Source organism: Panthera pardus, unplaced genomic scaffold, assembly GCF_024362965.1.
Source record: "Panthera pardus isolate Hobbes unplaced genomic scaffold, ASM2436296v1 HiC_scaffold_18, whole genome shotgun sequence".
Lineage (NCBI taxonomy): Eukaryota > Metazoa > Chordata > Mammalia > Carnivora > Felidae > Panthera > Panthera pardus.
The window spans coordinates 9,576,329-9,599,275 of record NW_026526743.1 but is presented as its reverse complement, the minus strand read 5'-3'; the positions used below and the strand labels follow the sequence as shown (position 1 = coordinate 9,599,275).

At 40.1% G+C, this 22,947-nt stretch overlaps 2 protein-coding genes across 7 annotated transcripts in view; both read left to right on the top strand.

Annotated features, from left to right (window-relative positions):
• The window catches only part of LOC109260960 (zinc finger protein 677-like), a 205,703-nt gene that overhangs the window by 167,980 nt on the left and 14,776 nt on the right, over nt 1–22,947 (top strand). The window lies entirely within an intron of this gene.
• The window catches only part of LOC109260969 (zinc finger protein 677-like), a 51,240-nt gene continuing 51,194 nt past the window's right edge, over nt 22,902–22,947 (top strand). Inside the window, exon 1 of the mRNA XM_053906233.1 lies at nt 22,902–22,920. The gene's annotated coding sequence lies outside the window, so the exon portion shown is untranslated. The remainder of the gene's footprint in view (nt 22,921–22,947) is intronic.

The following is a 22,947-nucleotide window of genomic DNA, read 5'->3' as shown; positions in this document are numbered from 1 at the left end:
CCCAAAAGCAGAGGGAGAGAAAGTGGACAATTGGAAACAGCCACAGGAACTGAAGTAAAAAGGGAGAAAGGAGAAGGGAGAGGGTTTAAATTCCATTAAGACTGTAAACAGGCAGAGCGCAGAGTCTGCAACTCTGCAGCACGATACCTAGTGGTGCCCTGGTGGGAAGGGTGAATCTCCAGGAGCAGAGTGGGGTCTGGGAGGAGTTCGGGCCACATGAAGAGAAGTGGTTCCACTGACGGGAGGACATTTGGTAGAGGCTGTGAGGCCACCTGGGCCCACCAGACCCCAGACAATGGCCTCACTCACTGATGCTGGACAAGGTCATTAAGGGTGAAGCCTGGTGCCAGATGTGTGCTGTGATTTTCCATTATCCCTGAAATGCTGCTGCTACACTGTCTCCTGAGCTTTTTCTGGGGCGGGCTGGCACCTGGCTGCAGTCTCTTGGCATGGGCAGCAGCATGGTCCTGTGAATGTTTCTGGGTGTGGCCAGCACCTGGCCATTGCTCGGTGAGACCCTCCACAAAGGGGCAGAACAGGTCAAAGCCACAGTCCCTCAGAAGTGGGAGGCTGGGGAAGGCAGCCACATCTGAGACAAAACTCAGGAGGGAGGTGCTGCCTGGGGCTTGGTCATGGACAGTGTGGAAGCAGGCAGTGGACAGAAGCCAAAGACAAAGGACAGGTGGTGATTGCTGACTGGGGAGAACAGAGTTCCGGTACTAGAGACTGGATAGCTGTGTGATGCCATTTTCACCGCTCCTGTGCATGCACATATGCACCTACAAGCACCACAACCATCCACCCCAGTAGGCTAGCAGCGCCATCTAGAGGAGAAGGTAGCTGTTACTCTAAGCCCCGCCAAACTGGGCCAACCTCACTCTTCAAGAACATAAGTCTCACCACCTGCTTAGTTTATGGACTATAAAGCGCTTCATAGTTTGACTTCTAGGGGAAAACAAAGTAATTTCAGTCATATTCCAGTCTGTTAGCTGGTCCAACTATTTAATTTTCTTTCTTTCTTTTTTCTCTTTTTCGTTTCTTTTCTTTTTCTTGAATACAGAAAGAGAAAAAATTCATTTCTATTTTGTATTTTTATTAAAAATATTTTTCCTTAATTTTTTCTATGTTTTTTACTTTTCTGTAAATTTTTAAAAGTTCTATTTTACTTCCATCATTTCATTTAGTCTACTTCAGTGTATTCATTTTTTTCAAATTTTCAAACGATTTCTTTCTTTTTTTTTTTCTTTCTATTTTTCCCCTTTTTACTCTAATCTATCAAGCCACTTTCAACACCCAGACCAAAACACAGCTAGGATCTGGCATCATTTATTTGATTTTTTTTCTGTGTGTTTGTTTTTAATTTTTAAATTTTAATATTTTAAAATTTTATTTTTTTAATTTTAATTTTTTCTACCTCATTAATTCCTTTTCTCCCTTCAAAATGTGGAAATGAAGGAATTCACCCCAAAAGAAAGAGCAGGAAGAAACGCCAGCCAGGGACTTAACCAACACAGACGCAATAAAGATGTCTGAACCAGAATTTAGAATCAAGATAATAAGAATACTAGTTGGAGTCAAAAATAGACTAGAATCCCTTTCAGTGGAGATAAAAGAAGTAAAAGCTAGTCAGGATGAAATAATAAATGCTATAACCAAGCTGCAATCTCGAATGGATGCCGTGGCAGCAAGGATGGATGAGGCAGAACAGAGAATCAATGATATAGAGGACAAAGTGATGGAGAATAATGAAGCAGAAAAAAAAGAGATTAAGGCAAAAGAGCAGGATTTAAGAATTAGAGAAATCAGTGACTCATTAAAAAGGAACAACATCAGAATCATAGGGGTCCCAGAAGGGGAAGAGAGAGAAATAGGGGTAGAAGAGTTATGTGAGCAAATCATAGTGGAAAACTTTCCTAACCCGAGGAAAGACACAGACATCAAAATCCAGGAAGCAAAGAAGACTCCCATTAGATTGAACAACAACCAACCATCAACAAGGCATATCATAGTCAAATTCAAAAGATACTCAGGCAAGGAGAGAATCATGAAAACAGCAAGGGAAAAAAGTCCTTAACCTACAAGGGAAGACAGATCAAGTTTGCAGAAGACCTATCCACAGAAACGTGGCAGGCCAGAAAGGAGTGGCAGAATATATACAATGTGCTGATTCAGAAAAATATGCAGCCAAGAACTCTCTACCCAGCAAGGCTGTCATTCAAAATGACAGGAGAGATAAGTTTCCCAGACAAACAAAAATGAAAGGAGTTAGTGACCACTAAACCAGCCCTGCAAGAAATTTTAAGGGGGACTCTCTGAGGGGAGAAAAGATGAATACATACATACATACATACATACATACATACATACATACATACCAAAAGCAACAAAGACTAGAAAGGACCAGAGAACACCACCAGAAACTCCAACTCTACAAGCAACATAGTGGCAATAAATTCATATCTTTCAGTACTCACTCTAAATGTCAATGGACTCAATGCTCCAATCAAAAGACAGAGGGTAACAGAATGGATAAGAAAACAAGATCCATCTATATGCTGTTTACAAGAGACCCACTTTACATCTAAATACACCTTCAGATTGAAAGTAAGGGGATGGAGAACCATCTTTCATGCTAATAGTCAACAAAAGAAAGCCGGAGTAGCCATTCTTATATCAGACAATCTAGACTTTAAAATAGAGACTGTATCAAGAGATGAAGAAGGGCATTATATCATAATTAAGGGGTCTATCCACCAAGAAGACCTAACAATTGTAAACATTTATGTACCAAATGTGAGTGCACCCAAATATATAAATCAATTAATCACAGACATAAACATAACATACATAAAGAACATAACACAATGTTAACACAAACATAAAGAAACTCATTGACAGTAATACCATAATAGTAGGAGACTTCAACACCCCACTCACAGCAATGGACAGATGATCTAATTGCAAAATCAACAAGGAAACAATGGCTATGAATGACACACTGGACCAGATGGACTTAATATTTATATTCAGAACATTTCATCCTAAAGCAGCAGAACATACATTCTTCTCCAGTGCACATGGAACGTTCTCCAGAATAGACCACATAATGGGACACAAATCAGCCTTCAGCAAGTACAAAAAGATTGAGATCATACTGTGCATATTTTCAGACCACAACATGATGAAACTCGAAATCAAGCACAAGAAAAAATTTGGAAAGGTAACAAATACTTGGAGACAAAAGAACATCCTACTAAAGAATGAATGGGCCAACCAAGAAGCTAAGGAGGAAATTAAAAAGTATATGGAAGCCAATGAAAATGATAACACCACAACCCCAAACCTCTGGGACACAGCAAAGGCAGTCATAAGAGGAAAATATATAGCAATCCAGGCCCTCCTAAAGAAGGAAGAAAGATCTCAAATACACAACCTAGCCTTATGCCTTAAAGAGCTGGAAAAAGAACAGCAAATAAAACCCAAAACCAGCAGACGACAGGAAATAATAAAGATCAGAGCAGAAATTAATGCTATCGAAAAAACAACAACAAAAAAACAGTAGAACAGATCAATGAAACCGGGAGCTGGTTCTTTGAAAGAACTAACAAAATTGATAAACCCTAAGCCAGTTTGATCAAAAAGAAAAAGGAAAAGGACCCAAATAAATAAAATCCAGAATGAAAGAGAAGAGATCACAACCAACACAGCAGAAATAAAAACAATAATAAGAGAATATTATGAGCAATTATATGCCAATAAAATAGACAATCTGAAAGAAATGGACAAATTGCTAGAAACATATACCAAACTGAAACAGGAAGAAATAGGAAATTTGAACAGACCCATAACCAGTAAAGAAATCGATTTAGTAATGGAAAATCTCCTAAAAAACAAGGGTCCAGGGCCAGATGGCTTTCCAGGGGAATTCTACCAAACATTTAAGGTAGAGTTAACACCTATTCTCTTGAAGCTGTTCCAAAAATAGAAATGGAAGGAAAACTTCCAAACTCTTTCTATGAGGCCAGTATTACCTTGATTCCAAAACCAGACAGAGACCCCACTAAAAAGGAGAACTACAGACCAATTTCCCTGATGAACATGGATACAAAAATCCTCAACAAGATATTACCCAACCAGCTCCAACAATACATTAAAAAAAGTATTCACCACGACCAAGTGGGATTTATACCTGAGAGGGAGGGCTGGTTCAATATCTGCAAAACAATTAACGTGATTCATCACATCAATAAAAGAAAGGACAAGAACCATATGATTCTCCCAATAGATGCAGAGAAACCATTCGACAAAATACAGCATCCTTTATTGATAAAAACTCTCAAGAAAGTAGGGATAGAAGGATCATACCTCGAGATCATAAAAGCCATATATGAATGACCCAATGCTAATATCAATGGGGAAAAACTGAAAGCTTTCCCCCTAAGGTCAGGAATAAGACAGGGATGTCCACTCTTGGCACTCTTATTCAACATAGTATTGGAAGCCTTAGCCTCTGCAATCAGACAACACAAAGAAATAAAAGGCATCCAAATCAGCCAGGAGGAGGCCAAACTTTCACTCTTCATGGATGACATGCTACTCTGTATGGAAAACCCAAAAGATTCCACCAAAAAACTGCTAGAACTGATTCATGAATTCAGGAAAGTTGCAGGATAAAAAACCAATGCACAGAAATCGGTTGCATTCCTATTCACCAACAATGAAGCAAGAGAAAGAGAAACCAATGATTGATCCCCTTTACAAATGCACCAAAAAACATAAAATACCTAGGAATACAGGTAACCAAAGAGGTGAAAACTCTATACTCTGAAAGCTATAGAAAGCTTATGAAGGAAATTGAAGAAGACACAAAAAAAAAATGGAAAAAGATTCCATGCTCCTGGATAGGAAGAACAAATATTGTTAAAATGTTGATACTACCCAAAGCAATCTACATATTCAATGCAATCTGTATCAAAATAACACCAGTATTCTTCACAGAGCTAGAACAAATAACCCTAAAATTTGTATGGAACCAGAAAAGACCCCAAATAGCCAAAGCAATCTTGAAAAAGAAAACCAAAGAAGGAGGCATCACAATCCTGGACTTCAAGCTATACTACAAAGCTGTAATCATCAAGACAGTATGGTACTGGCACAAGAACAGACACTCAGATCAATGGAACAGAATAGAGAACACAGAAATGGACCCACAAACGTATGGCCAACTAAATTTTGACAAAGCAGGAAAGAATATCCAATGGAATAAAGACAGTCTCTTCAGCAAATGGTGCTGGGAAAACTGGACAGCAACATGCAGAAGAATTAACCTGGACCACTTTCCTATACTGTACACAAAAATAAACTCAAAATGGATGAAATACCTCAATGTAAGACAGGAAGCCATCAAAATCCTCGAGGAGAAAGCAGGCAAAAACCACTCTGATCTTGGCCACAGCAACTTCTTACTCAACACGTCTTCAGAGGCAAGGGAAACAAAAGCAAAAATGAACTACTGGGACCTCATCAAAATAAAAACCTTCTGCACAAAGAAGGTAACAATCAGCAAAACTAAAAGGCAACTGATGGAATGGGAGATGATATTTGCAAATGACATATCAGATAAAGGGTTAGTATCCAAAATCTAAAAAGAACTTCTCAAACTCCACACCCAAAAAACAAATAATCCAGTGAATAAATGGGCAAAAGACATGAATAGACACTTCTCCAAGGAAGACATCCAGATGGCCAACTGACACATGAAAAAATGCTCAACATAACTCATCATCAGGGAAATACAAAATCAAAACCATCATGAGATACCACCTTACACCTGTCAGAATGGCTAACATGAACAACTCAGGCAACAACAGATGTTGGCGAGGATGCAGAGAAAGAGGATCTCTTTTGCATTGTTGGTGGGAATGCAAGCTGGTGCAGCCATTCTGGAAAACAGTATGGAGGTTCCTCAAAAAACTAAAAATAGAACTACCCTACGACCCAGCAATTGCACGACGAGGCATTTATGCACGGGATAGAGGTGTGCTGTTTCGAAGGGACACATGCACCCCCATGTTTATAGCAGCACTATCAACAATAGTCAAAGTATGGAAAGAGCCCAAATGTCCATCGATGGATGAATGGATAAAGAAGATGTGGTATATATACACAATGGAGTATTACTCGGCAATCAAAAAGAATGAAATCTTGCCATTTGCAACTACGTGGATGGAACTGGAGGGTATTATGCTAAGTGAAATTAGTCAGAGAAAGACAAAAATCATATGACTTCACTCATGTGAGGACATTAAGAGACAAAATGGATGAACATAGGGAAGGGAGACAGGAATAATATAAAAACAGAGAGTGGGACAAAAGAGAAGAGACTCATATGTGGAGATCAAACTGAGGGTTGCTGGAGGGGTTGTGGGAGGGGGGATGGGCTAAGTGGGTAAGGGGCATTAAGGAATCTATTCCTGAATTCATTGTTGCACTATATGCTAACAATTTGGATGTAAATTTTAAAAAATTAAAACTAAAATTAAAACAAAACAAAACAAATTTAATAACAAAATTCCCCAAAGGGCTTAAGATTGTATGTGATAGATCCAAAACCATGACCTGTTTGGAGAATGCACAGACCTATTTCTTTATGGCAGCCTTACCACTAATGAGAGAATACAGCAGTGGGGTGGGGTAATGAATTAATGGAAAGATAGTAAATTCCATTTGTCAAAACTGTCTGAGGGATTTGATCCCAGTACTTATTAAGATATATACTTTTCCTGTTGTCTATCCCTGAAGCCAGCCAGGGGTTTATTGCTACTTCACTTAAGAACGTGTATCAAGTAATATTTGGTGGGTATTTTACGCCTTAGTTGTTTCTTCAATGCCAATATCATCAAACAAATTTTTAACATCAAATGAGATACTGTACTTGCAAATTGAATACTAACAAAATCGCATATTTCATGTTTTCCTCATGAGTACAAGACCTACTAACTCCCATTTATTCCTAGTCTTACTCCTCCAGTCGAGACCAATATTGTGTCACCGTTGCCTAATATTTGACTACAAAATTGACTTTTCAGTATGTTTCATATCCCAATTTTATACTAACTTAGATGTCAAGATAATGTGACTATGTGTGAGGTTGGCAAACTTTTATGTAAGGAACATATAGTAAATATTTTATTCTTTGTAGGCCATACTGTTTCTGTTACTACTCTTCCAGTATGCCCTTATTGGGTCAGAAGTTCCTAAATATGAGTGTGGCTGCATTCCAGTTACACTTCACGTAAAAAACAGACGTTAGGCTGTTTTTGGCTCATGTTCTGTAGGTGGCAGACTCTTGATCTACACAAAGGAATTAAGAGCACTAGAATTAGTAACTCATGGACTGTTTAAGAAACTAACAGTCTAGCATATATGTTTATAGTATATGTAAAAGAAACCTATACTAATGGTAGCACAGGGCAGGAGTGGAGAACTGGAAGTCCATGTGGAAAGGAAGGGTCAGATGCTCTATATGAAGAAATATAAACTCACGTGAAGGTATACTGTGGTCAGCTGTACTGAATAACCCCTAAAGCAAACACACAAAAAATAATTACAGGCAACACCATTGAACCAAAGAAAAGGATTTAAAACAAAATCATCTGTAAAAATTGACTTATTTCAAAGAAAACAGAAAGAGAGGGAATAGAGCAAAGGAGACATCATGAAAGCAATAGCAAGATAATGTAAATCTATATAACAATATCTGTAAAAGGACATAGTCTAAAGGCCCCATTGAAAAGCAAACATTGTCACTGGTTGTTTTTTTGTTTTGTTTTTTGTTTTTTGTTTTTTGTTTTTTTAGTTTTATTTATTTGAGAGAGAGAGGTTGAAAGAGAATCTCAAGTAGGCTCTGTGCTGTCAGTTTAGACCCCAACATTGGGCTCAATTTCAGGAGCCACGAGATCATGATCTGAGCTGAAATCAAGAGTCTTAAACCTATAACCATGTGAGCCAACCAGGCGCCCCTGACAATTGGATTTTTTAAAGACAGACAAAAATATATTTCCTAGGGGAAATTCCCTTCAAAAATTAAGGACACAAAGTAAAATCCTGGACAAAAGATAAACATAAATGCTATTAAAAATAGAGTAGCTATATTAAGATCAAAGTTAATTAAAGACCAAATAACATGACCAGGGAGAATGAAATCTATTTCATAATCTCAAAGCGGTACATTTACCAGAATGATATCAGAATCCTAATTAAGCCCTTGTTTTCACTACACAGAAATACACAAATACTCCCCATATTCATGTCAGACACTAGAATCATGATGGACATCCCGTAGTTCACGAACACACACACACATACAGAAACATTACACACAGATCCAAACACTTGCCTATGTGCTACATTCAAATCCACAGCCATTTACGTTTACACACTCACACTCATAGACTCCGTAGCAAACTCACATTTGTGCGTGCACTCATCAAATACAAGCACACACTCACATTTACACACACTCGCCTGTACTCCCGCATTGCCAGTTCTGTGTATGGAATTACATTCAAAGAGTCTGCATGCACATGTGTGTCTTGACAATGTCCTCACATGTTGGAAGAATACAGGCATCTCCTGACCTTGGATGCCTGAAAATGGGGGGCACTTTCCACCTTTTTTTACTTCTTCCATCCCTGCAACAACCCTGAAAGATGACATTTACCACATGCAGTATCTTAAACTGCTGTGAGCACTGCGGGGCGCCTGGGTGGCTCAGTCGGTTGAGCGTCCGACTTCAGCTCAGGTCACGATCTCGCGGTCTGTGAGTTCGAGCCCCACGTTGGCCTCTGGCTGATGGCTCAGAGCCTGGAGCCTGCTTCCGATTCTGTGTCTCCCTCTCTCTCTGCTCCTCCCCCGTTCATGCTCTGTCTTTCTCTGTCTCAAAAATAAATAAACGTTAAAAAAAAAAAGTTTAGGGGCGCCTGGGTGGCTCAGTCGGTTGAGCGTCCGACCGGCTCGGGTCACGATCTCACGGTATGTGGGTTCGAGCCCCACGTCGGGCTCTGGGCTGATGGCTCAGAGCCTGGAGCTTGCTTCCAATTCTGTGTCTCCCTCTCTCTCTGCCCCTCCCCCGTTCATGCTGCGTCTCTCTCTGTCTCAAAAATAAATAAACGTTAAAAAAAATTAAAAAAAAAATAATAAACTGCTGTGAGCACTGCAGGGGCAGGTGAATAGGACATATTTGGAAGGTTACAGGCGTGTGATAGAGTAGGGTCCAAATGAGGCCAGAGGGAGGGGGTTATAGGCAGTGTGCAGAGAGCATGGGAGCGCGGAGGAATAGATGGAAAACTCTTCAAAGGCATATGATGCCATAGTACTTGGTAAATATAGACAGATACAGAAAAGCAAGGGGGAAAGGCTAAAATGAACCCTGAAGTATGGGAACAGAGTCAGGGACATCAGTATGAGAGCAGTTAGCTGTAGGTAAGTAAATACAATGGGAAAGAGAAAACTAGATCTGTGTGAGGACAGGTAATTCCCAGGTCGTTCTACTCAGAGAGTCTAAGAGCAATGACATTCCAGTAGCAAGGAGAACACTCAGCACCCACATCTTGGTTTCTAACACTACTCTCTAAAAAAAAAAAAAAAAAAAAAAAAAAAAGGCTCCTTGGAGTTATGGCTGATTCTGTGACAGGAGCAGGGAAAATACAAGATGAGCCTGGGGGATCTTGTAATGGCAGAATGTTAAGAGTAAGGAAGTAATAAAAAAAAATGGGGACATATCAAAGGGCCACAATAGCCAAACCTGAAAGAGCTCCTGCCTCCTGTTACCCAATCTCTGATACCAACTGGGTGTCCTTCAATTCAATATAATTCTGAATTTATCTGGTGTTAGTAGAGACCCCACAAGTTAAGGACAAAGTCCTGCCTGGGACTCCCCCCACTTCAGACACCAGTCACAAGTCAGGCATTCCCAAACCTCCCATGCATCTCCAGCCAACTACAAATTTAAGGCTTCCTCTGATCCCCTCTTGTTCAATATTTGCAGGGAAGACTCACAGAACTCGGAAAGTGCTATATGTGTGATAATCCTTGATAAAGTTATTTGGTATATTGGGACACAAAAAATGGAGGCCACCCCAGGTGCCCGACCCACATCACAAATCTAAACCAGCCTGCTCTTATGTGAAACATCAGCAAAGAAACCTAATATATACCAATCACAGACCTCTAACTCAGTTTCAGCTGGCCGACCTTATACTGGAAAATAGCAGTTCTGTTCTTCTAAGGAAATCCCTGACCTCCTAGCCAAACATACTCTGTTTCTGCACTGCCTCTTCTAAAAGTCAATCTTGCCCCAAATCCATCAGAAAGAGCACTCCATTCCCTGGATGGGAGGCTCTGTCCTCCCCAAATCAAGGGTTGTCTTCCCTGGAATAAAAGACAGCAAACTCGTTACTAAATTGTTTTAGTTTTGTCATTTCACATGTTATTGTAAAGGATAGCAGTGAAGAGCCAGATGAAGGCATCCATAGAGTAAGGTTTGGGAGGAGGACTGCTCATACAGTAGCTTTTGTCCCCCACAAAGAAGCTCCCAGGAGCAACTCCAGGTGTTTAATCAGGGCTTCACTACCTAGACTTGGTTGATTAAATCTTTGGCCACATGACTGAACTCAATCCCCAGTCAGCCTCCTTCCTCTCCCTAGGGGTTGGGCTGCTAAGCGTTTCCATCCAATCACATAGTTGGTCTTTCAGAGGTGTCCAGTCCCCCATTTTGAAGTTCTGTGGGGAACCCTTGCCCAGAGTTGCCTCCTTAGTGTAATAAGGACACGCCTACCACTTAGGAATTCTTAAAGGTTTCTGAAGCTCTGAGCCAGGAACCTGAGACAAAGACCAGGTGAGTGTGTGTGTGTGTTCATGTTTATTTTTGGGAGAAAGAGTGCATGCACGCACACAAGAGTGGGAGGGGCAGAGAGAGAGAGAGACACAGAATCCGAAGGAGTCTCCAGGCTCTGATCTATCAAAACAGAGCCCAATGGGGGGCTTGGACCCACAAGCTGTGAGACCATGACCTGAGCTGAAATTGAATGCTTCACTGATGGAGACACCCAGGCGCCCCCTGAGTGTACTTTATACCACAGCTTCCAATGACCAAAGCTTGAACAATCTAAGCAACTAAATAATTTGCAGAGCATTGAAGTATAACACAAGGTATAAAATAAGTATAAATGAGTTCATGCTGATATGAGGAACCAATTGAATAAACACATAAATGAAGGAGAAGTGACACAGCTTCCACACAGAAGAATGGCAGATAATAAATGGGGCTACTTAGCCCTCCAGGATGTGGAGCTTAGTTCAACAGCACACCCCTACCCTCAAGTACCATCGTCCCCCACCGCCCCCTCACTTGACTGTGGGCTGTGTTTAGAGTTTCCCAAAGAATAGAGTATGGAAAGGCATGCATGGTAATTTTACAGTGGAGGAGTCTGGTGAACATGACCTTAACTAACTGATCATGTTTAACATCATCCAAGGTAACTCGTGTTAATTGCATGAAACCTCTCAGACTGTATGCCGTGATGAGATGTGATATTCTTCTCAAGAATCCATAAACGCAGTCTATTCAGGAGAACAACTTCAGGGGCGCTTGGGTGGCTCAGCTGGTCGAGCGACTGACTTTTGATTTCAGCTCAGATCATGATCTCACAGTTAGTGGGATCAAGCTCCAGGTCAGGCTCTGCGCTGACCACATGGAGCCTGCTCAGGATTCTTTCTTTCCCTCTTTCTGCCCCCGTCCTCCCTATCAAATAAAAAAACTTAAGGAAAAGAAAAAGAAAATGTCTGAGAAATTCAACTTTAGAGGCATTCTAAAATGTGAGGGACCAGTACACCTCAAACGTGTGATGAAAAACAAGGAAAGTGTGAGAACATGTCACTGAGCAGAGGAGACTGGGGGAGACAGGACAGTTCCATGTATGTGATATCCTGGGTTGGATGTTGATAGGGAAAAACGAACGTGTTAAAACAGTTGAAATGTAAATAAAGTCTGACTATGACATGCCGATGTTGGTTCCTTAGTTTTGACAAATGAACAATGATAAAGTTAAGATGGTAGCATTTAGGGTACTGGGTGAGCGACATTTTGGAACTCTCAATGTTATCTTTACAAATTTTCTGAAAATCTCAAGTTATTCCAAACTAAAATATTTATCTAAAAAACCCTTGCAAGTGCTTATGATTTATTAACAATTAGATTAAAATATTTCTTTAAAAACATTTTTTAGAGTTTCGTTAGTTTAGAGAGAGTGAGAGAGAGAGAGAGAGAGAGAGAGAGAGAGCAGGGGTGGAACAGAGACAGAGCTGTCAGCACAGAGCCAGATGCGGGGCTCAAACTCACAAACTGCGAGGTCGTGACCTGAGCCAAAGTCAGATGCCCAACTGACTGAGCCACCCAGGCGCCCCTGAAATCTTTATTCTTTAAATTTTTTATTTTTAATTAACCTCTACACCCAATAACGGGCTCAAAGTCACCATCTGGAGATTAAAAGACGCATACTCTACTGGCTGAGCCAGCCAGGCCCCCCTAAAATAGTTCTATGTTTTAGTTAATATCTTTTTTTCCTTTCAGTGCTGTCTATATTGCCCTGGTGGTGATTTCAAAAGTGATACTATCCCTTGTTAAACAAAATATGTTCATATACTCCACCTTCAAATTGCTACTCGTCTCCTGCACCAAGCCACCAAGCTTGATGAAATGGTCCTCCATAACCTCAAGCTGGAAAAGCAGAAGTCCATCTTGAAATCTCTTTCTCACCAACACAGCCAACTGCCATCAAGATTTAACACAGAACAGTCTACCTTGTAAACATCTCAAAAGTCATTCAGTCTTTTCCCACATACGCAATCTGTTTACTGGCTGCACCTGCACCCTTTCTAAAATTCAGCTGACACCTCTTCCTATGTTCCTCTTTGTCGCCCGCAGTTTACTCTTCAAACGTTGACCAGAAAATATTTTAATTAAAGCACTCAACTTGCTCCATAAATGTTATCATATTTCAAACATTCCCAATATCTCTTAGATATGAGGCATAATATTCACAACATAGCCTCCAAAGCCAATAATAAGTAAAATCTAGTTTTCCCTCCACCTTCACCCCAGGCCATTTGCATCAGAAATCAGGATTTACAATTCCACTCTCAGGTACATCTTGGGAAAATTTAATATCTCAATATGAAAGTTACACATCCAAAGATATTTCCAGTATGTTCACATTATTTCAGGACTGTTTTATGGAATCTTAACTTCTCCACTGTTACCATTAATAAAAACACAACTATATAAGCACACACATATTATAGAGGATTTCTTGTACCATGATCTTTATTATTTCATATCAGGCTGGTGTCAGTGGGTCTCATTCACCTCTCTCTCTGCATGGAAACTGGAACATATTTGTTCTTAACATTATTTGAGGTCTCAGGGCATCCATGGCTGAACTGGTGGAAGACTATTATATTTCCATGATGAGATGAGGGAATTATGTATTTCTTCCACAGCAGACACAGTACACACAGCCTGAATATGCTGGGGTCATGGTTCATGAGAACAAAAGGACTAATAGTTGAAAAACATGCAGTGATTAGTACAGTGATATTCACCAGCCACCAACTAGAATTATTCAAGAGAGCCAAGTAAACACAAATGATGGACAAAATGGCATAAAATGATACAAAGGTGGACACCAAAACAAGGATGTTTTGGGTGGCTCTGGTCTCACGGTCTCACTGGAGGGCTTGGTGGGGGACAGATTGCTCTTATGGATGCATTGGACCCTCTGTGCCAGTGAATAAGAAAAACCAAGGAGTTGCTGGGCAGGGTCATGTGTCCCAAAAACAAAATGTATGGAAAATATCATTGCTGCATCTAATGAGCCTGTGATCTTGTCTTTACACTGTGAAGCACAACAATATCCCAAATCACTTTTTTTGGATAATAGTTTTGTTGTTCCATTTACCAGCCATATAAATAGGAAAAAACATGTTTACCAACATGCAGAACACCCCCGCATAGGATACTGCAGGGGCCAATGTGCCCACCTGGAGTTCCCAGAGCTGATCGTCATGGCCTGGAAGACACTCAAGGGGCAGGTGGAACAAAGGGACATACCTCTGGCCACTCCGTGAACATATAAAAGAACATAGCATCCATAACAAATGGTGAAATGTTTCAGCCCTAGAGCTGCCATGGTCTCTGGGATTCCTCTAGAGAGAATGGGCAAGGAGTTGGCTACACTCAGGTGCCTGAGAACCAACTTTGTGGATCTCTGCTCGCATCCTCTGCAGCAAAGGGACATCTAATGATAGAAGAGTGAGAAATTGATCAGGATTCCAATGACTATCTGGGATAGGAAGATCACTGCTATATTCAAATGCACTGAAACCATTCTGTCATTGTCCAGAACTCAATATTCAAATTCACAGGCAGAGAGTTCTGCATTAAAGTATGAATTTCAGGCTACACTTTCATGGAAAATAAAATCTCACCTTATCTCTCCTGTTCCCTGAGAATGAACATCTAAACTATATTGTCTTTCGTTAAGAGATTTCCCAAGTTACATGTGTGTCTTTTAATAGCACTTACAATGTGTGGGTCACTGTTATTACTGCTTTCCCTATTGTAACTTATATAATATTCACAACCCTATGAGTTAGGAACTAACATTACTCTCATTCTGTGGATGAGGAGAATTTAGCCACGGGAAGTTAAATGACTCATCTAAATAGAAGTAGAATCAGGATTTGAACCTGGGTAGCCTAGTTTCAATGACATGAATGTTTCCTACTGTACTATACTATGCCAGGAAACTCGTCATGGGTATATACATACACACAGACACCTTCTCATATTTTAAATTTATTTTCCTTAATAAACCTGGTTTGATCATTTCCCACTTTTTTAAAGTGTTCTTTTTGACCAATATAACTAAGGAGCAAAGTTTCAAAGGCTTTAATAAATTATAGATGCACTGAACAATTTTATATGAGCCAATCTGATTTATGTAATATAGACAAGTGTCAGGATGGCAGCAGAAAACTCATTTCATTTTTTGCCTGGACCAAAGGTACAATGATATCCGTAAGAGAAATTATTGTGCAGAACTGCACTGTGTGCTAATATATGGGACATAAAACTCACATAGCGATAAAGCATATTAGGGCAGAAAATATTAATCCTATTTAAATACATATTAATCAGTGTATGTTTGTTATTTTAGAATAAACAAACTGAAACTTGAACTAATATTTGATTTGAAAATGCAATTAAAGTATAATACAAACATGCAAAATGGAATTTGAAGACTTGGAATCTTGGGGATTTAATAAATTGAAAATCAAGAGAAGTGAGTAGTGAGTTGGGAATAGTATTGAAACGATTTTAAACCAGAAGAAATATAGCTTAATATTGCTTTTTTTCCTTGATGAGATTATATTTTTAAATTAATCCATCATATTAAAATTAAATTAATATATAAAAATAAAGTCCTTAATCTTTTGCTCTTTAAAACCCTCTATAGTGACGTTAGCTTTTTCTTAAAGGACCTTTCCTTATTTTAGGAAAGAAGATTGTCTCACTGATCAAGAGACCACAGAGATTTTCAGTAGAGACATATTTACTCTCTCTATTTAGCGCATCATACTCAAGTTACAGAAGAATAAATTTCAGCAATTCCCATTCAGACAACTGTTTCTACTGTTTCTGCTGTATTTCAATTAGTTCCATCATACTCATTATCACACACACATGCCTTTAGAGAAATCACATTATTGGTCCTGAAAATGTCTCTGTGACCCTTGCACACTGTATGGCAGATCAATTCTGAAAGTATAATCTTTTTTTTCTTTTCTTTTTTTTTTTAAGTAGGCTGTCAATTCCCAGCACTGGCTTGAACTTATGACCCCAAGATCAAGACCTGAGCTGAGATCAACAGTTGGATGCTTCAATGACTGAGCCACCCAGGTGCCCCCTGAAATTATAATCTTGAAGTATCTTAAAATTCAGACTCTGAGCGCACTTGGATCAAACACGAAGAACCCCGTCAATGAGGATTTTGTTAAATTACGTTAGCAGCAGTCATGCACTGATTGAGCAGTCTCTCTCACAAGCTCAGCCTGTGCCGGAAGATTCTTTTCCCAGACATGCTCACCTACCCAGATTCCTACTGCATCTCCTAACCTTAGAGACTAAACTAGAAGATACTCATAGACTCCTTCCTGCCACAAGAACTGGGAGCTGGGTGTAAAGTAGCAGGCAAAGCATGTGTGGGAGGGAGGAAGCCAAACCCTGAGATAGAGGTTAGTGATTCTGTGACCTCACCTCCCCAAAGAATTGCCATCAACATGTCAGCTGTAGTGACAATGTTGGTTCAACACTTGGGGAGCTGAGAATGGTTCTGAAAAATTCTTTAATTACCAGGATCTATTAGAAGTTTCTAGTGAGCGTATCCAAAGAAACAGTTGGAGTGTTTGAGAGCAACTCTTCCTTTTCCATTATTCTTGGAAGCAGACAGGGTGTCCCATGGAAGGAGGAAATGCTGAGGTCTGAGCCATGAAAGACCAGTGGAGAAGCATATGTGCCTCACTGGATTCTGTGCTTCCCTGAGAATTTCTCTTACCCCAGTCTAATTTTTTGTTAATCCTCAGACCCAACTACCACCACCATTTAACTTATGGGCAGAAAGAAAGAATTCTCCAAATGACCCAAGAAGGATTTTCTATTTTTAAAATTTTCAATAAGTGCAATACATTCAAAGTTTTCAATAAATGCAAATAAAGAACATGATGCCAAGAAATGAAATTAAATATTTGTCCTGCTTCCCCAACTCAAAACAAATTAACTAGAAAGCCTATATAAAATGAACATTTTCTAAGAAAATACATTTTATCAAAATTGACTTCAGTAAGATAAGGAGTCCAAACACACCAATATCCATAGAGAAGAGGAAGACATTTATCAGAGTCCCTCATAAATTAAAGCACCCGGATCACATTAGCAGCCAGATTCTTCCACTCTTTTATATAGCAGATAAGCTAATGCTACTTACTCAAGAGCATCAGAGAGGAAGTAAAATTTCCAAATTATCTTTATACGTCACATAAAATTCTGATACTGAAACATCCTAGTTTGTACCAAAAAGAATACCACAGAAAGATGTTACGTCTTCTGACAGATGGTACCATGTAAAATAAATATAGCCAAAACCCCTGAAAAATCATATAAAAATATGATAGCAAAGAATTTGTGCCTAAAATTCAAGGATGATTCACTATTAGGAAACTCATTAATATACTGTATCACATTTATGAAGAGAAATCAAGAAATCTTACTCATAGTTACAAAAACATTATTTGGAGGAATTCATCATGTAAGAATGTTACATCAAAACACGTGAAATTAGGAAATTCTTTAGGATCTTTCCCAACTTGACAAAACAAAGTCTTTGTCTTGCTCATAGGGAAGTGCTAGATATATCCACTAAGGCCAGAAAACCACACTAAAAAAGTACATGGTCACCGGTTGTATACATTTGTCATTTTGTTGGAGGTTTAGCCAGGGCAACTTAAAATGGCATAGGAATGAGAAAGAAGGATGTAGAACTATGTTTGCAAATGATACAAGTATGCCTCTGGAAACACAAAGGAACTCCTAGAAAAATCCACTTTGAAAAATAATTCAGTAAGCTAATAGGCTATAGTACTGATACAGAAAAACAATAGCCTTTTTGCACATAGACTATTTGTTTTAAAGATTTTGTTTTTAAGTAATCTCTACACCCAACATGGGGCTCAAACTCATGATCCCAAGTTGAAGAGTTGCACATTCCACCAACTGAGCCCCACAGGCAACCCTATACATAGAATAGAATATTTTTGTACAATAGCTGATATACAACAAACGATCATTTACAAGTTATAGTAGCAGGGCCAGCAATTACAAGGGTATAACATAAAATAGGGGTGCCTGGGTAGCTCAGTGAGTTCAGTGTCTGACTTGGGCTCAGGCCACGATCTCTTGGTTCCTTGGTTTGAGCCATGAGTCGGGCTCTGTGCTGACAGCTCAGAACCTGGAGCCTGCTTCAGATTCTGTGTCTCCCTCTCTCCATCTGCCCCTCTCGGACTTGTGCTCTCTCAAAAATAATAAACATTTTTTAAAAAATAGTGTAACCTACAGACTTCAAGCTGTATTACAAAGCTGTAATCATCAAGACAGTATGTTACTGGCATAAAAACAAACACTCAGATCAATGGAACAGAATAGAGAACACAGAAATGGACCCACAAACATATGGCCAACTAATCTTTGACAAAACAGGAAAGAATATCCAACGGAATAAAGACAGTCTCTTCAGCAAGTGGTGCTGGGAAAACTGGATAGCAACATGCAGAAGAATTAACCTGGACCACTTTCCTATACTGTACACAAAAATAAACTCAAAATGGATGAAAGACCTCAATGTAAGACAGGAAGCCATCAAAATCCTCGATGAGAGACCAGGCAAAAACCTCTTTGATCTTGGCCGCAGCAACTTCTTACTCAACATGTCTCTGGAGGCAAGGGAAACAAAAGCAAAAATGAACTACTGGGACCTCACCAAAATAACAACCTTCTGCACAAAGAAGGTAACAATCAGCAAAACTAAAAGGCAACTGATGGAATGGGAGAAGATATTTGCAAATGACATATCAGAGGGTTAATATCCAAAATTTATAAAGAACTTATCAAATTCAACACCCAAAAAACAAATAATCCAATGAAGAAATAAAGACATGAATAGACACTTCTCCAAGGAAGACATCCAGATGGCCAACCGATACATGAAAAAATGCTCAACATCACTCACCATCAGGGAACTATAAATCAAAACCACAATGAGATACCACCTCACACCTGTCAGAATGGCTAACATTAACAACTCAGGCAACAATGGATGCTGGTGAGGATGTGGAGAAAGAGGATCTCTTGTGCACTGCTGGTGGGAATGCAAGCTGGTGCAGCCACTCTGGAAAATAGTATGGAGGCTCCTCAAAAAACTAAAAATAGAACTACCCTACGACCAGGCAATTGCACTACTAGGTATTTATCCAAGGGATACAGGTATGCTGTTTCGAAGGGGCACATGCACCCCAATGTTTATAGCAGCACTATCAAAAATAGTCAAAGTATGGAAAGAGCCCAAATGTCCATCGATAGATGAATGGATAAAGATGTGCCATACACACACACACACACACACACACACACACACACACACGATGGAGTATTACTGGCAATCAAAAAGAATGAAATCTTGCCATTTGCAACTTCATGGATGGAACTAGATGGTATTATGCTAAGTGAAATTAGAAAGACAAATATCATGACTTCACTCATAGGAGGACTTTAGGACACAGAACAGATGAACACAGGGAAGGGAAGCAAAAATAATATAAAACAGGGGGACAAAACATAAGAGACTCTTAAATATGGAGAAGAAACAGAGGGTTACAGGAGGGATTGTGGGAGGGGGGATGGGCTAAATGGGTAAGGGGCATAAAGGAATCTATTCCTGAAATCACTGTTGCACTATATGCTAACTAACTTAGATGTAAATGAAAAAAATAAAAATAAACAAATAAATAACAAAAGAAAACAAAAAATAGTGTATCCTAAAATGAAATACGAGCACGTGGGTGTGTGTCTCAGTCAGTTGAGTGGCCAACTCCTGGTTTCAGCCCAGGGAGTGATACATCCACCTCCATGCTGAGCATGGAGACTGATTGGAATTCCACCCCCCTTCCCTCTTCCTACCCTCTCTCTTTCTCTTGCACTCTAAATAAAAAAACAAGTAACTTTAAAAAATGAAATATACTAACTAGGAATGAATCTAACAAAATATGTAAAGCCTATATGGTGAAAAAATAAAACATTCCTGAAATACATGAAAGTAGAAATAAATGAAAGTAAATTTACATCATGTTCCTGGGTAGAAAAACTCAATATTATAAAAAGGTCAATTCTTCTTAAAGTAACTTATAAATTTAATTGGATCCTGACATACATACCATCAGCCAGTTTTTTGAACTAACAATGTTACTGCAAAAATCTTATAGAATATTGAACAAAAAACAATACACACAAAAACTCTTTTAAAAACCCAAAATGAGTATGGTTATCCTTATGAGATGTTTATTTATGAACAGACTATTAGATCAGTGAAGTTAAAAATTCAGAAGTATGCCAAAGTGCATAAGAAAAGTTAATACCCAGCAAAAACTACAGTAGGTATAACATTATTAATGCTTGGCATTTGGTAAAGGGGGATTCCTACCAAAATGACAATAAGTGTTCTTATTCTTCACATCCTACAGCGGGATAAAGGTCAAACAAAAGAGAAGTCTATACAGTAAAAAATAATTAAAAATGATTAAATACCTTCCTAAGACCTGCTTCTCAAGCACCTGACTGTAGCCAACCTCTGGCTCATCATCATTAAAGACGTTGCTCAGCAACACTTTTGGCTTGAAAAATATCTTCGTTGAGTTTTGATGCAACTTGTTTTGTATGTTCAGAGTGGCCACTGGTGTATCCATTGGCACCACCTGCTTCTTGAGTGTCTTCCGGGACATCACGATGGCCCCAGGAACTCCAAGATGATAGAACTTAAAATAAAAGCTCTGTGTGCCTAACAATCAGCGGCTGGATCCTAACTGTGCTGGCAAATACCACTTTCTTCTTGTGACTGACAATGAACAGTGGAAACATTATATAGAAATATGACTGGGGGTGCTGAATAAGAAGATCACACAATCAGCACATGTCCTACTTTTAACGTTCTCTACTGTCAGACATTTGGGATTCACGATCTGGGCCAGCAACTCCATAGTTTTCAAGCTCTTAAGATACAAGCAGTGGGTCCAGCACATTCACAGGACAACATCTCCAGAATTTCCCCAGAAGTGAGGGCTACCCAAGGCATCCTTGTCTTGATAAGCACCTTTGTATCGTTTTATGCTCTCTCTTCAACCTTTTTATTTGGCTCTCTCTGAAAACCCCAGTTGGTGGGTCATGAACCCCTCTGATCTAATCACTCCATGTTTGTTTTTTGTTTTGTTTTGTTTTAACAATCAGCCCTTTTGTTCTCTGGAGTCCTGACCTCATTGTGTCCCAGGTCATCTCTGCATGCTGCAGAAAGAATATACAGCCCTCTAAAATGACAAGATACCTATAAATTATTGTAAACTGTTAAACAATGTGTAGTCATTTGTTCATTCACTCCTTGCAGAGATTTAAGCACTGGAGGGGGCAGTCACATAACAGAGAGGGTGTGAAAAGCAAATGCAGCCAGCACCACCTTCAGAATTTCCACAGGAAACAGAAGAGGAGCTATTAACTTGCATATTTCGTATTAAAAATTATTAAGAGTGTATATGATGCTACTGAAGATGTGAAAAACTAGTTTTACTATTTGCTTGTATTATTCACGTAAAGAACAGACATCCTTACCACATGTCTCTGGAAATATCTCAAAACCAGTATTTCATCAGTACTAGGAAAAGTTAAGTATCTCTGAAAGAGTACACATTTTAGAAGCTACGTTAACTGCACTTCGCACGAAGCATTCAGAAACAGAAAACGAAGCGATCAGTTAAAATAATCTAATTTTCTAGGCACCTGGCTGGCTCAGTCGGTTAATTAAGCCTCAGACTCTTGGTTTTGGTTCAGGTCATGATCTCAGGATTTGTGAGATCCAGCCCAGAATGGGGGTTGGGGGGGGGGTGGGGGGGTGGGCAGAGGGCTCTGCTCAGAGCCTGCTTGGGTTTCTAGATCTAGCTCTCTGCCCCTCCCTTGCTTGCACTTGCCCCTGTACTCTCCCACAAAATAAATACATATTTAAAAATCTAATTTTCAAGTAAAAACTAGTCTTCCAAAAGAAGTGAAAAAAATTTTAAACTAAAATTGCAATGATATTTAGTAATTAAAGGTTAAGCAAAATACAGGTGCCATCTGGTAGGTCTCAAAGGCGTTTGGATTTATAATTCACCTCGAAGGTGTGGATTCCAATATCAAATAAAGAGAGAAAAATTGATAACCCATAGAGGCAGAAATGTTTGCTTCTTTAAAGCAATGTGCCAACCCTCACCCCCCCACAGCCCAGAGCCTGGCCTGGAACCCCCAGGAGAGCAGAAGGGCCAATGGGGAGAAGAAGTGACAGTTCAGTGAAAATTACAACTAGTACCAAACTGCACATTCCCCACAGAAGAGTTTTGCATGTCGCATTCTAGCGTCCATCACCGATACTGACCACCCGGCTTTAACTTCATTAAACAAGGAGCTGTCACTGTCCGGGTCTCAGTCGCCCCACGAGGACGCCCCGGCCCCAGGTAGCATCGCTGCTCCCCCTCTCCCGCTGGAGGCCAATCTGCACCGCTCGCTAAAAATGTTCCCATGGGCACCGTGATCAACTTGTCAAATACCACCACTCCCAACAGAAGCGGCCCACCCTTCCCTAACCTTGTGCCCAGCCTGGCTCCAAACGACACCAGCGGGACTGGAAGGAATCCAAAAGCAGAACCCGAAACCGCGGGGCAGGAAGGACAAACAGAAGACCAAACGGCAGGCCCCCGTGTGGTGCAAGGCAGGCAACCCAGCGCGCCGGGGTCCCGACCACACCCGCCGCTTCCGCAACCGCCCCGGCTCCGCCCTGAGAGCGCCCCGGCTGACCGACGAGACCCATGCGCATGCGCGCTTTCCTGCAGACCCGGAAGCCGAGTTCCCGGAGCAACGGTTGCGCTCGGATGAGTGAGTCTCCATTTTTCTGGTTCTTGCCCTGGAGCGGCTCCTCGGGCCCCGCCTCCCCACCCAGGTTTCGGGGGCGCCTGGTAAGGTAAAATCTTTGAAACCACTCA